Source organism: Brassica rapa, chromosome A10 (genome assembly GCF_000309985.2).
Source record: "Brassica rapa cultivar Chiifu-401-42 chromosome A10, CAAS_Brap_v3.01, whole genome shotgun sequence".
In the NCBI taxonomy this organism is placed as follows: Eukaryota; Viridiplantae; Streptophyta; class Magnoliopsida; order Brassicales; family Brassicaceae; genus Brassica; species Brassica rapa.
The window spans coordinates 7,695,242-7,710,016 of record NC_024804.2 but is presented as its reverse complement, the minus strand read 5'-3'; positions in this window follow the sequence as shown (position 1 = coordinate 7,710,016).

Here is a 14,775-nt window from a genome sequence, read left to right as displayed (position 1 = left end):
CGTTTTTTTTTATGCAAGTGCAGTGGGAAGTATGATGTATGGCATGATTGGTACTCGTCCAGATTTAGTGTATGCGGTCGGTTTGGTTAGTAGGTTCATGGCAAATCCAGGAAGATGTCACTGGTCTGCGGTTAAGTGGATCTTGAGATATCTAAAAGGAGCATCAGATGTGTGTCTAAATTTCAAGAAGTCAGACAAGTTTGAGATTGAAGAATTCTGTGATTCAGATTATTCTGCAGATCTTGACAGGAGAAGGTCAATATATGGGCATGTCTTCAAGGTTGGTGGTAATACTGTGAGTTGGAGGTCTACTCTTCAGCATGTTGTGGCTCTTTCAACTACTGAGGCTGAGTACATGGCACTCACAGAGCCAGCTAAAGAGGGGATTTGGTTGAAGATTTTCTGCAGTGAATTGGGGTTTAAGTCAGAAAGTTTCAAGTTGAATTGTGACTCACAGAGTGTGATACACTAAAAATGAATCCCTGCTACTGTCAAGTTAACAGTGGTAATTGTAATATTTAAGATTCAATCCACAGGACCGGTTTATTCTTTACTCTTATGAGTTCAATATTAAGCTGAGAAACAAGTGGGGTTTTGAGAATTAATTGTGACACGAGTAACTAGAATGCCTAGATGATTCAAATTCGATTTAAATGAAGCTGGCTTAGGGTTATAATCGGATGTCAATTGCAGAACTGAACAACTATTCAAGTGCGATGAAATGCAGTCTAGAACTCAGATCACTCGGCTAGAACAATCCACTATCATGGTCTTGTTCCCTTTGCATATCGGCCTTGAATCCTAAGCTCTCGCTTGGAACAAGACGCAATAACAAGCCTTTGAAACAAGATCTGATTAGTTCACTTAATACCCTAATATCTACTCTCGCTAATTAGGGATACAAAGCTCATTCAATATATGTCAATTTATCTCCTAAGCGGTTAGCTAGGGGATTAAAACAGAGATCAAACATTAAGTGATCAGTTCAATGTAAGCAGTAAGAACAATATGAATGAAGAACAGTTAAGATCACTTATTTGTGTTCAGTTCATGCGGCTAACACCCTACAACCCTAAGCAAGCTTAGCCTACTACTCAATCATAATACAGGATGACACAGACATGATTTCTGAATAATACTGCATATAAAATAAAGTAGAAAGACAAGGGTTCAGGATGATCTTCTCGTGAGAATGAGAGATGAAGCCTCTCCCTTACAAGTTGCTTTAATCCAAAGAGAATAGTTCTAGCTCTCTTGCAAAACTAGCGTCAGAAAAAGAAATGATAGCATAGGCTTTTTATATGGAGGCGCTGGTGGTAAAAAGATAGGAGAGAGTGAAATCTAGGGCAAACTTCCGGAATAGGAAGTTTCCTTAATGATCGGGAGCAGTCAAACGCTTGTTCTCTTCGGGAACAACCTTCGGGTTGTTCTAGATGACTGTTCCGCATCGAATCCTTCAAAACGGCATCTGACTTCCTGAATCTCTCTTCTTTACTCTTTCACCTGCTCCAAACCTGGAATGATATCAATTAAACCCGAATTAGGACTGAGAATTAGCTCAAAGCACACATATATTTGTATTAAAAACACCATATATGAATTCCCCCAGACTTAGATCCTTGTTTGTTCTCGAACAAGACCAAGCCTCAAGAACATGGAGAAAGGTTTGAAGGAGTGGGGACTCGCTTTCTCTGAATAACCATGCTCTTACCACACATCTCTGAACCATACAAGCTGTAGACTTAGATCGCACACCCTTACCAGAACACCCACGATCGCTGTTCGAAAATCAGCTCCGTACTCTCTATCTCATACCTGAAAAGGTCGCACTATCGAGACAAAACTTCTTAAACATTATTTAGGAACAGCTTCTCATTACAGGCACTATTCAGGTTAGACGGGTTGAGAAGAAACATGCTGTTTTATGGTGGAGCTGAGAGTGTTTAGGGGTTACCGTGTTTGAGTGTATGCAGGATATCGCGCAAAATAGCAATATAGGATGGATTTATTGAAGTCCACAACCCTTACTCATTTCTGCTTCACGGATGTGGTTGTTCTCCATTTCGGATCAATCATGCGACTGTTCTCCAGCTCTTGACTTCTTTCTTTTATTCCTCAAAAATCGGTACCAACTCTTTGTTCAACCTTTCCCAGTGGCGTGTATCTTCTGAAATTACCTTCCCCATCTCAAAGAATAAACAAAAGCAGTTTTTTTTTTTTACAAAAGTGATGGGGTTTCGAGGAAAGGTATCAGGTTGAATGTTTTGCAGCCACTGGGGGTTTATCCTTTTGTTTCCCACGGGTTGCCATTGTTCCCCTGGTTAGATCACGCACCCTTGACTGTTCCTTTCATTAGGGATTGATCTTGTCGACTGTTCTCATTATGCTCGCTCTCTCTCTTCTCTGAATGTAAGGCATCAACGAGTAAGGGGCTGTGTCAATCCTATCATCTCCGGCCTTTTTGCACATATCTGCACATATGACATTGAAAAACAGAGTGCATGAGGGTGAAAATAAAGGCTTAGGTACAAGGTTGGAACTAGCTAAAGATGAGCTAGCCGCTCAGGATCAGCAAGATTGGTAAAAAGAATAAGAAGCCCTGAGCGTGGGTCTCGTTTCCCTGATCTAGTGCCCATAACAAGAAGAATTTAAGTCAAGATTAAGTTCAAGTTGGGTGGAGTTGAGTCTATCCAGTGTAACCTGATCGGATGAGAGCTTCTCGAGAATCAAATGAGATAAGTCAGAGGGTGTTCCAGGTCCAAGTGTGGGTCTTTCATCACTGCTAAGGTCACTGGATAAGAGTGTGAGAGCATAAGGTGGTTAAAAGAATATATCACAAGGTCCTAATTTCCACAAGAGGTTTAACTGACTCGATCCTAAACTGACTCAATAAAACATCCAAATGACATAAGGACTGACTCAAAAGCAAAGAAATAGAGTTTAAGCACACAGTGCTTCCCCCAGACTTAATTTACACCATGCCTGGTGTGAAATGAAGCCGAGGTCAGCCAAAAAGCAACACAAAGCATAAAACATAAAAATAAAGAGTTCATATGGATGGAACAATAGATAGAGAATAGTCCTTGCGGACTCAGTCAGACTCGCCGCTCTCGGCTGGATCAAACGAATGTCTGTTGCGCGAGCGATGAACCTCCTCTGTTGAAGGGCCTGTTCCCATAGGCGCCTTTCCTGGACGGTGCAATCGTGGAGTCTGCTCCGCTGGGGGCTGTCGCTGGTTAATCCAGCCAATGCAGACGCCAGTGACGAGATGGAGAATCCTCCGCATGAGGCTGTTGGTCTTCCGCTGCGAGTCAACCATCCAGCGTCGGTAAGCCTGATCATCGGTCACATCAGCCAGCTCTCCGAGGTCGTAGGACGGTTCAGCTTCTGGGGTGATGTCCTCAACATCTTCCATGTCCGCGTCAGGTGCTGCAGCACGTGGATCAGTGCAAAGGAGCTCAGGTGGAGGGATGAAGCGTATGTTGTCAAACACGCTGAACCTGGTGATCTCGGGGTGAGGCAGTTTGGTGAACAGCTGGGTACCGGCCTTATCAAAGAAGCTGTAGGTCTCTTCATCACGCATGATGTGGCAAGCCATAAGGTACTTGATGTCAAGGTAATAAACCTCCTTGTTGACGCTGTACTTGCTGAGATCAATGCCGAAATGCTTGAAGCTACCTCTTCTGTCCTTCGAAGCATAAGGCACTGTCGCCTCTCGCAGATAATGGTCATGAAGTTGAAACCGGGGTTCGTCTTGACCTTTTGAATGGGAATGCCGGACCCAGAAGTGTTGAGATGAGTTGAGTATATGAGAAGAAGAGCTAAGGGAGTTAAGGCATTAGAGAAGAAGATGGAGAATGGAAGAATTGTTGAGTTTGGGATGAGTGAGCCGTACAGGCCGTACACATTGCATCAACCAAACTCACCCATGGTAAAGATTGTGGGAACCGAAATTCGCACTGTAGATTTCCGTTTAAATAAGGAAACTAGAAAAACCCTAATTTCCCAGAGGTCCCGGATATCTGCTAATACCACACGCCAAGCAATCAGAACACGAAATAAAGACGAGAAAAATAATAAATCGAAAAGAGAGCAAAGTAGATCTTATTCCGAATCTGTGTTTGAGCGTTACAACAAGGTATAAGCCTGGGCTCGAGAGCTGTCGGCGAGATTACTAGTTCTAAAACCCTAAGACGGCTAAAACCTAATTGAGTCGCAGCTCGAATAACAAAAACGGAAAATTGCCTAAACTGCTCTAAGTGCTAAGTTTGCTCTGAAAAAATTCTCCCCTCATGCCTCTCGCCTAGGACTCCTTATATACTCGCTCCTAGGTCGGTTTACGCTTTTACTCTTCTGCCCTTAAGCCGTCATAGCACATAAATGGAGATATTCCATTTTTCTCCGATCTTCGTAATTATCTTCCAATTTCCGTATTTATCCGCGGAAACTTGACATTTATCTTTCCTTGTAAACCAAGCGTAAACCGTCCTGCGGTTTACGGGCTTTTGGTTAAGAAATCGCAAGTTAGGCCTCGAGTCGTGTCTTAGGTCCCTATGGGCCGTCTTCCGACTCGACGCGTTTATTACGATTTCTTTCGATAAAGATTGACCTTTCTGCGGTTTTTACCGCAAAGTGTGATTGATGTCTTAGAATGGTCGGAAGGCATGAACTGAATTTGCTACGGTCTTCGGGAGATAGCATCGTAGGATAGGCGAGAAAGCATGGACTGGTGTCGTATCGATGTTTTGGAAGAGCTCGGTCGCTGCGTAGCGACTGAGAGGGATGAACGCTCGGTCGCTACGTAGCGACCGAACTTGGCTCGAGCTCGGTCGCTACGTAGCGACCGAGCTTGGCTCGAGCTTAGCGACCGAGCGGGACGGACGTTCGGTCGCTACGTAGCGACCATACAGCGTGCATGTGCGGAAGTTGCGCGATGACCGAGCTTGGTTTGTCCGTGTTCCGATTGTCATACTCGAACTTATCCGTAATTGGTTTGGGTATGTTTCCGATGGCTTATGTTTGATCTTTACTGAAGTTCGAGATGAAACTTTATCTCGAAAAGATATGTTGCGGAAAGTCATATTTATATATTGCGGAGATTTGGACGTTAACTTCGCCGTGACCGTTTTCGACCCCAACAGTTGCCCCCAGCCCGTTAGAATCGTGACCGTTTTCGACCCCAACAACAATTAATTCTGCCTAACTCACCTAACTTGCCTAACTTGCCAAGCCACTCGCTAGAACCTCACGCTAGAAGCTCATGGTTCTAACAAGCTGGGGGGCTAACTGTTGGGGTCAAAATCGGTAACAACGGAATCAATGTCTGAAAGTCCGTAAAAATCAGCATGAACGTTTTTACGAAGACTAATCTTTGTAAAGATATCTTTACGAAAATCCTTGCGGTAAAATCTTGTTCAAATCTCAATCGAACCACTAAATACCGATTTTCTAAAGGCAACGGACATGTGTCCAAATCAGCCGTGGGCAAGCTCGAGTATGAAAATCGGACCGCGGACAAGCCAAGCTCGATCGATACGCGGCGACCAAGCATGCATACAGCTCGGTCGCTACGTAGCGACCGAGCCCGGGCCTAGCTCGGTCGCTACGCAGCGACAGAGCTCGAGCCAAGCTCGGTCGCTACGTAGCGACCGAGCGTCCATCCCGCTCGGTCGCTACGTAGCGACCGAGCTCGAGCCAAGCTCGATCGCTACATAGCGACCGAGCTCGAGCCAAGCTCGGTCGCTACGTAGCAACCGAGCGTCCGTTCCGATCGATCGCTACGTAGCGACCGAGCTCTTCCGAAACGTCGATACGACACCAGTCCACGCATTCTCGTCTATCCTTCGATGCTCTCTCCCGAAGACCATAGCAAACTCAGTTCATGTTTTCCGCCATTCTAAATCATCGATCAAACTTTGCGGATAAAACCGCAGAAAGTTTGTTATTTATCGAAAGAAGTCGCAGTAAACGCTTCGAGTCGGAAGACGGCCCAAAGGGACCTAAAACACGATTCGAGGCCCATCCTACGACTCCTTAACCAAAAGCCCGTAAACCGTAGGACGGTTTACGCTTGGCGCGCAGGGAAGGATAAATGTCAAGTTTGCGCGGATAAATACGAAATTTTGAGGATAATTACAAAGATCGGAAAAAATGGAATATCTCCATTTTATGCTATGACGGCTTAAGGACAGAAGAGTAAAAGCGTAAATCGACCTAGGAGCGAGTATATAAGGAGTCCTAGGCGAGAGGCATGGAGGAGAATTTTTGAGAGCAAACTTAGCACTTAGAGCAATTTAGGCAACTTTTTGTTTTTGTTATTTCGAGCTGCGACTCAACTAGGTTTTGCAGTCTTAGGTTGTTAGAACTAGGGATCTCGCTGACAGCTCTCATAGCCGAGGCTTCTACCTTGTTGTAACGCTCATACGCGAATTCGGAATAAGGCACCTTTTGCTCTTTTTACGATTTCTTATATTTTATCGTTGTCATTCTCGTATTCTGATTGCTTGGCGTGTGGTATTAGCAGATATCCGGGACCTCTGGGAAATTAGAGTTTTCTTAGTTTCCTTATTTAAACGGAAATCGACAGTGCAAATTTTGGTTCCCACAGTTTGGCGCTAGAAGGATGGGGGGGGTACGGATCAATCTAACTCTCAACCACATCACGCTCAACCAGACATGTCAACTGACGACGCGGATAACGTGCAGACTCCTCTCAACGGAGGCAGTGGCACCGATCTCCATACTCCAGCAGCGGACGTATCCGCGGCCAACGTACCAGCCAACGCCGTGGCGCTCGAGGAGTTTAAAAAGATGTTCGCCACCTACGAAAAAAGTTCGGAAGAACATGACAGGCTCGTGAGCACCTTAACCAAACAGGTTGAAACCCTAACAGCAAGGACCAGAGCAATCCGTCCCCGCGGAACCACTAAAATCTGCGGGAAAAGACTTGACTTCGCCACCCCACTCGACAGGCCTGGAACCGCACGGGAAAGACCCTCAGGTCAAAATCCTAGCGAAAAATCTCCCGTTGAAAAAGGGAACCATGAGAGTCTTCCGCCTCCCGCGAAGGATTCGGAGGATAATGAAGTCGAGCACGTCGACCTGGATCCTAGTGATGTCTCTAACGATACCGACGAGGACTTTGACAGACATCCGAGAAGGACCAGAAGCCGATCTGCTTGGGAAAGCTCTCCGTTCGACAAACCAATGACAGAAGAAGAGGAAATCCTCTACTGGAATGAACAGGAAGAGCTAGCTGAAAAGCAAACCGAGCTCACTCGCAGCAAACGTCGACAAGCTCGGAAATCCGCTGGCGAGACATCGGATATCCGCGATCTTCGCGACTACATCACCAAAACTGCGGATGAAGTAAGGGCCGTGAAATCACAAATCCATCATGCTACTAGCGCTAGCCCCGAAATCGACAGACTGCTAGAAGGAGCTCGGAAGACCCCCTTTACTAGTCGCATTTCGGATATGAGGGTATCCGATCCGGGAAAAATCAAAATACCGAAGTATGATGGTACAACCGATTCGAAAGCGCACCTTCAGGCTTTCCACATCGCTATGGGAAGGGCGAGACTGAAGGACGGTGAAAAAGATGCCGGCTACTGCCGCCTGTTCGTCGAAAATCTGGAAGGAGCGGCGCTCGAATGGTTCGCACGCCTTCAACGCAACACTATCGGGAGTTTCCGACAGCTCGCGTCAGAATTTCTCAAACAATACTCTGTGTTCATAGATAGAGAAACTTCCGATGTCGATCTCTGGAGTCTGTCTCAGAGGGAAGACGAACCCCTCCACAAGTTCATCAGCCGGTTCAAGCTGATAATGTCCAGGGTCAGCGGGATAAGCGACAAAGTTGAAGGACCCTAAGATCGGATTGCCCTCGACTGGATTCGTTTGGATATGAACTCCGGAAAGGAGAACTGATGGAGTGAAGGGTCGCACAAGGGTTGCGGATGTTCCCTTGATATTCCTGGCTTCAATGGCGCTTGATATGACTCACAAGTCCGCCAAGGAAGATCTCGAACTGGTTGCTTGATATGACTCACAAGACCAACTAGTTGAGAAGTGAATTGCTCGGATATGACACACCAAGACAATCGAAAACAAGTTCTAAAGAGAACAGAGAGTTTAAACTCAGAAACTTAATCCAAAATGATCTGATTTTATTAATGAAATGAAACACTTATTTATAGTACAAGTAAGAGACAAAGGGGCTACTTGACTAGAAGTTTGAAAGACAAATAAAATTAAAGACATTTGACTAGAATTTTGAAAGACAAAGAAGAAAGACTCTTCAATTTGCGGACTGGTCAAAGTGACCATTCGGCTGGCTTGTGTTCGGCTGGTTGAACCGCGGCAAGGAGCAGGACGGTCGCGGGCCTGTCCGTCTGTTCCGACTTGTCCGTCTCCTGAACCATCTTCAACCATAACCATCCTAAGTCTTCTGAATGATGAAGAATCTGTGCCTTAGATAGATTTGGATGATCAGAGTGCATGAACTGATCAAATGGATCGATCAGTTCGTCAATACGGTCGGTACGTTCCAAACGGGCGAGAAGAGAGAAGTCGCGTCCAGTTCCTTGTTCGGCTCGGCCTGAGTTGCTTCTGGCTTGACCGTCCGTCTGCGATTGGCGAGTTGTCCGGGAGAGAGACGATCTGGTACGGTTTGTTTGGTCGAACGGTCGAGGATCCAGTCTAAGCTCCTTTCCGTCCATCCGTGGATCGATCTGGTACACAGCTCGGCCTTGCTGACTGGTTCGGCTGGGATGATGAACCTCGGTTGGAATGTCCTGATCTACCTGATGGTCGGGTTCCTCAGACTGAGGCACATCAAAAGTGGCTATTAACGCGCTCAAAAAGACGCTCTGGTACAAGTCAAAATTCAGAAAGTGGATAACCCTCGACAAACCGCGAACGATCCAAGACGCCCTTCACAAGGCAACAGACTACATCATAGTCGAGGAAGAAACGAAAATCTTGTCGCAAAAACATAAGTCGACAAAGCCATCCTCGAAAGACGTAGATCCGAAAGCAAAAAGGAAGAACTCTAGTAACGACAAGTATGTCCATCACGAGGGGAAGATCTCCAAGGAGCGCACAATTACGCGATTAATTCGGATCAGGGCCGAACCACGGGTAATACGTGGACCCGCAATCAAGGATACAACGAAAACACCTTCTGCGAGTTCTACCAGTCCCGAGGACATTCCACAAGTATTGGGAGCAAGGCTGGCTGCGAAGCTACTCGCTGGAGAGCTCTCGGAAGTAACCAGCGTCAAAGATCTCATCCTCGACTCCGATCGCCCTCCAAAGACGGACAGAAATCCACCCGCTGAAAAATCCCCTCAACAAAACAAACCCGGGGATAAACGCGGCAGGAGGCCAGACGACAATTGAAATGATAACAATCGTCGCAGAGTCAACATGATCATCAGAGGTTTGCAATACTGCGGTTATACTGTTTCGGCCATCAAGGCTTACCAGCGCAAGGCAGAGTCGAGTGCAAACTGGCCTACATGGTTTCCTCCTCGAGATGGCCAAGATTGCCCGATAACCTTCACAAAGGAGGAGGCTTGCGGCATAGATCAACCTCACTGCGATCCGCTCGTCACAGACCTTGTCATTCGAGACCTGGAAGTCGGAAGGATACTCATCGACACGGGAAGCACGGTGATGTGCCCTTAATCAGCAGCATAACCAAATCAAGAAAGTTTAGCTTTTGGGCTTGAGTTTTAAACGAGATGGGCTTGACGATTTATGAAAATATGTTTATGAACATGCTTCAGCCCAAAGAAAGAAAGGCCCAACAAGAAACGAGAAGGTATGGCCAAATAATATATCAATCTGACGGTAATTCAGAGCCCGTCGACCATACAAAAGGACGAGATCAGCCGAAGAGTTTTACGACCACAATCTTTCAATTTCGGTCAAGTCAAGACATTTATGATTTTTGGTCAATTCAAGGTCTTTGGTCAAGTCTTACTTGTTTTTATAAGTTGTTATTTTTTATGTTTGACTAGTCTTTTGAATTCCAACCTTTTGTATGCTGTGCCTATTATATAAAGGCCATTTGATCAATGAAATAAAATAAGTTGTGAGTGATTATTTTTGGAACCTTGAGAGTAATTCTCATTTCTTTTCAATGGTGTGTAATATCCATTGATCTTATCGATTCGTCCTGGTGCGTCATATCCAGGGAATCATCCTCTTTCTCGTTGGACCGGTGCGTCACATCCGGCAACAGATCGAGCCGCTTCCTTGTCGGACCTGTGAGTCATATCAGGCGACATTCAAGCACCCTTGGCAGTATCATTGGGCCTTCCGCAACCCTTTGTGTCGTCGTTCATCCCACCAGTTCTCAATCCTACCGGATCTGAGTCCATATCCCCCTTACCGGTCGAGTAGCATTTTCCTAGGGTTTTTCAGTTGGTATCAGAGCCACTCAACCGGTACTTGTCTGTTCATTTTTCTCATCTTTCCATCTTCTTCATCCATCTTCTACTTTTCATCTTCTTTTCTTTATAAAAAAAAAAGGGCTCTACGATAAGCCAGAGATCATTCCATCAAAAGCTAAAGAAAGACAGATTTGTGGACAAATCATTTTAAAGGAGGAGGGAATGATGCGCCCTGAATCAGCAGCATAAACAAATCAAGAAAGTTTGGCTTTTGGGCTTGAGTTTTAAACAAGATGGGCTTGACGATTTATGAAAATATGTTTATGAACATGCTTCAGTCCAAAGAAAGAAAGGCCCAACAAGAAACGAGAAGGTATGGCCAAATAATATATCAATCTGACGGCAATTCAGAGCCCATCGACCATGCAAAAGGACGAGATCAGCCGAAGATTTATATGACCACAATCTTTCAATTTTGGTCAAGTCAAGACATTTATGATTTTTGGTCAATCAAGGTCTTTGGTCAAGTCTTACTTGTTTTTATAAGTTTTTAATTTCTATGTTTGACTAGGCTTTTGAATTCCAACCTTTTGTATGCTTTGTCTATTATATAAAGGCCATTTGATCAATGAAATAAAATAAGTTGTGAGTGATTATTTTTGGAACCTTGAGAGTAATTCTCATTTCTTTTCAATGGTGCGTAATATCCATTGATCCTATCGATTCGTCCTGGTGCATCATATCCAGGGAATCATCCTCTTTCTCGTTGGACCGGTGCGTCACATCCGGCAACAGATCGAGCCGCTTCCTTGTCGGACCTGTGAGTCATATCAGGCGACATTCAAGCAACCTTGGCAGTATCGTTGGGCCTTCCGCAACCCTTTGTGTCGTCGTTCATCCCACTAGTTCTCAATCCTACCGGATCTGAGTCCATATCCCCTTACCGGTCGAGTAGCGTTTTCCTAGGGTTTTTCACACCGTCAACGTAATCTTCCCTGATACTCTCAATCGAATGAGCATCGAACTTGGGGAAGTAATTCTTACGCCGAAACCACTCACGGGTTTTTTGGGCGAAGTATCGATGACCCTCGGATCAATCCAGTTGCCAGTCATGGCCAAGGAGACATGAAAATCAGCGAATTCGCGGTAGTCGATCATTCCGCTATCTACAACGTGATCATGGGAACCCCATGGCTCAACGCCATGCAAGCGTCCCATCGACATATCACATGGGCATCAAATTCCCAACCCCAAGCGGAGTCGCAGCTATATGGGGATGTCAGAAACAGTCACGGCTGTGCTTTCTCGTGGAGCACAAGTTAAGACAAATCGCGACCTCTACAGCGACAAACCGCAAGCGCACGAAGATAGACCAATCTTCGGCCAAAAACACGTCAAAGAATGACGATTTAACATCATCTGTCGATGCAAACGCCTCGGACGTCGAAACTCAACACGAGTCCGAAGCCGACGCTACAACTCAACCGCAACATCCGGAAAAGAGCATTGACCCGGCCACGATCGTCACGATCAAGGCGGTCAGCACGGCGACAACCACCGAGTGAAAAACGCTCGTGGTATGAAACAAAACTACGAGATGCCTTGATCCTCGAAAGAGGTACGTAGGCAGCTCGTCGAAAGACGAGTTCAGCTATCCCCCTCTCTAAAAGGGGGGGGGGAGTGGGTGCGTATACTTGTATACTCGCACATGGAAAAAGATGCATTATTGTAACCGAGTTTTTAGAAATTTCAAAAACTTATACCACAATTTACATCGCTCCTTTTTATCGAAAACGTTTACGCTTCAGTCAACGCAAAAAACAAACTTCAGAACACGTCTAGAAACGCTAAGACTCTTATCTGCGGCCTCATCCGGCCCAAAATCGCAAAACGATCATCCTTCAACACTTAAGATACGCGTATAATCTTCGAAACAACTGCGATACGTCGCAAAGTTAAAATTCGAGATGATACGAACAAAATCGTACAAACACGACCACCAAAATCTTACACCACGTTCGTCGATTGGCCCCGACGAACACGCCAGGCGTCTTAAACAAACGCAACTCGATCACTCTTTTGATCTTTAAACGTCCATCACAAGGACGAAAGCGCGCTACAACAAAAATCCGAAATTTTGGTCTAGCACTTCCAGTTGGCTTAAAAATTGCCTCTGAAAAGATGCTCGATTCATACCATACAAGTCGTATAAGCCGAGAACCTATCGCGGACTTTAAATCGGTACGAATCAGGAAGAAATCGCAACAGGAAAAACGATAGACGGCTAGTCACCGCACAAACCTTAAACCGAAAGTAAGCCTAGGTCTTGCCTTAAACCCATCGCATTGGTCTCAGACATCTCAAGACATGATATCTAAATGATACGAGATCCTAAATCATGTCTGTCCGTTTACATCTCAACGTTCCCAAAAATCGTAAGAATAAGTAATTCTTACGAAAAACCCAACGAACGAACCAACAGATTAAACGTCTCAACGGAATTAAATATGAGACGACAACTTATATTTAATCCGAACTTACTCAAAACAATTCAAAATAAAATATCCATCATATATATAAAAAACCGCGTAAAGCGGTAGAGATTCAAAGCCACCAACGGCCAGTCCCGATAAAATGATAAAACGGCCAAAACAGGCCCATACAATCTCTCGAAACAAAGGCCACATGCGGCAACAAACATAGAACAGATAAACAAGCACCTCCGTCTCAATAATCACTCCACCTCTCATGGTCCAAAATAAAAGTCCCCAGAAAACGAAGCGCCGAACGCATCCGCAGGACGATCTACTTCCTTGCCGCCATCGGGAAACCCGGTCGCAGCCTCCTCAGTATCAGGGGAAACCGGGATGTAATCCAAAAACCCTTGAATCCTCCCGTCAATCGAGGGAATGAGCATCTCAGCGTGAGCATGTTCGTTCATGCCGCTCTTCATCAAACTCATTTCCTCCTCGAAGACGTAGTCATCGGCTCGCGTCCTCAAAAGACTTCCGACTGAGCCACGACACTCACGGAAATCACCACCGAGGTAAAGGTGTCCTTGAGGTTCCCATACTCGACTTTGAACTGAGAGGCAAGAGTCTTCATCACCTCGACGATCTCCCTCTTGCCCTTCCTTTCCGCCTTACGGATAGCCCTCGCATGTTCACGAGCGAGTTGCGCGTCTCGTTCTAACATCTCGCCTTGCACGCGAGCGAGATCTCGTTCTGCTTTCTCCACCTTGAAACGATAGACCATGGCTTCCCTATGGCTCGCCTCAATGGTCGAGCCAAGCAAGTTAAGGCCCTGCGAAACCAGTTAACACGTTACAAGCGAAAAAAGAAAACGCAGAGACAATCACCAAAATTTTCGAAAAAATCTAACCCCGTTGATAATGCGAGACCCTTCCGCGACGACCTTCGGCCTCCCTGACTCATTCGTAGGTGGAGGAGCATCAAAGCCCGAGGGTAGACCAGCGAAGAAATCATCGAAGTCCCGAATAGGAACCTCGCTAGAACCGCTTCCGTCGCCATAAGCAAGGTCTGGATCCCATCCCGGAAGCATAGAATCATCCATTGAAAACTCTATGTCACCAAGATCGATATCCTTCCCCTTTGAAGAGTTCCACCCCAGCGCAGCAGTGGGAGCAGCGTCGGGACTCTGATCATCGGGCTCGGAGTGGTTCCCCGTTTCCGCAAGATCGGGACACACAAACCTTAGCGCCTTCCGAACTCGTTTCCGCAGGATCGGGACACACAAACCTCCAGAGCAGCGGGATACAACTCTCTTCGACAGACGCAGCGTCTATACGAACAAAGAAGAAAAATGTCTTCAACGAGTTGAAGTTGGAAATGAACCTCTTAACCACCGACATGAAACTCCGAGGGACCAGCCTATACTTGTCCTTATCCTTGACGAGTTGTAGCCTCAAAAGCGCTTCAAAATGATCAACAGAAAGGGAAAGACCATGCTCGTAGCTCAGGATCAGGATTCCAATGAGGTGCTGGATGGCAAGGGGATTCAGCTGGCTTATCGCTACCTCGAAACGGTCCAACACTCGGATGACGATTTCGGGAATCGGGAACGACAAGCGACAACGCACTACGAACGCTTCGTAGCAACTAAAATAACCCTCCGGGGGGTTATCAGCACGTTCCCCTCCACTACAAGAAAACATCGGGATACTGTGGGAAAAAATCGTCGGTATGTCGTCGGAATAACGCTATTCCGAGGACATACCGACGAAAAAAGTCCTCGGAAATAACTCCTCGGAAATTCATAATTCCTCGGAATTCCGTCGGAATTTTCCGACGGAATTCCGAGGAAACAAAATTCCGAGGATACTCCGAGGACACGAAGTTCGTCGGAAGATTCCTCG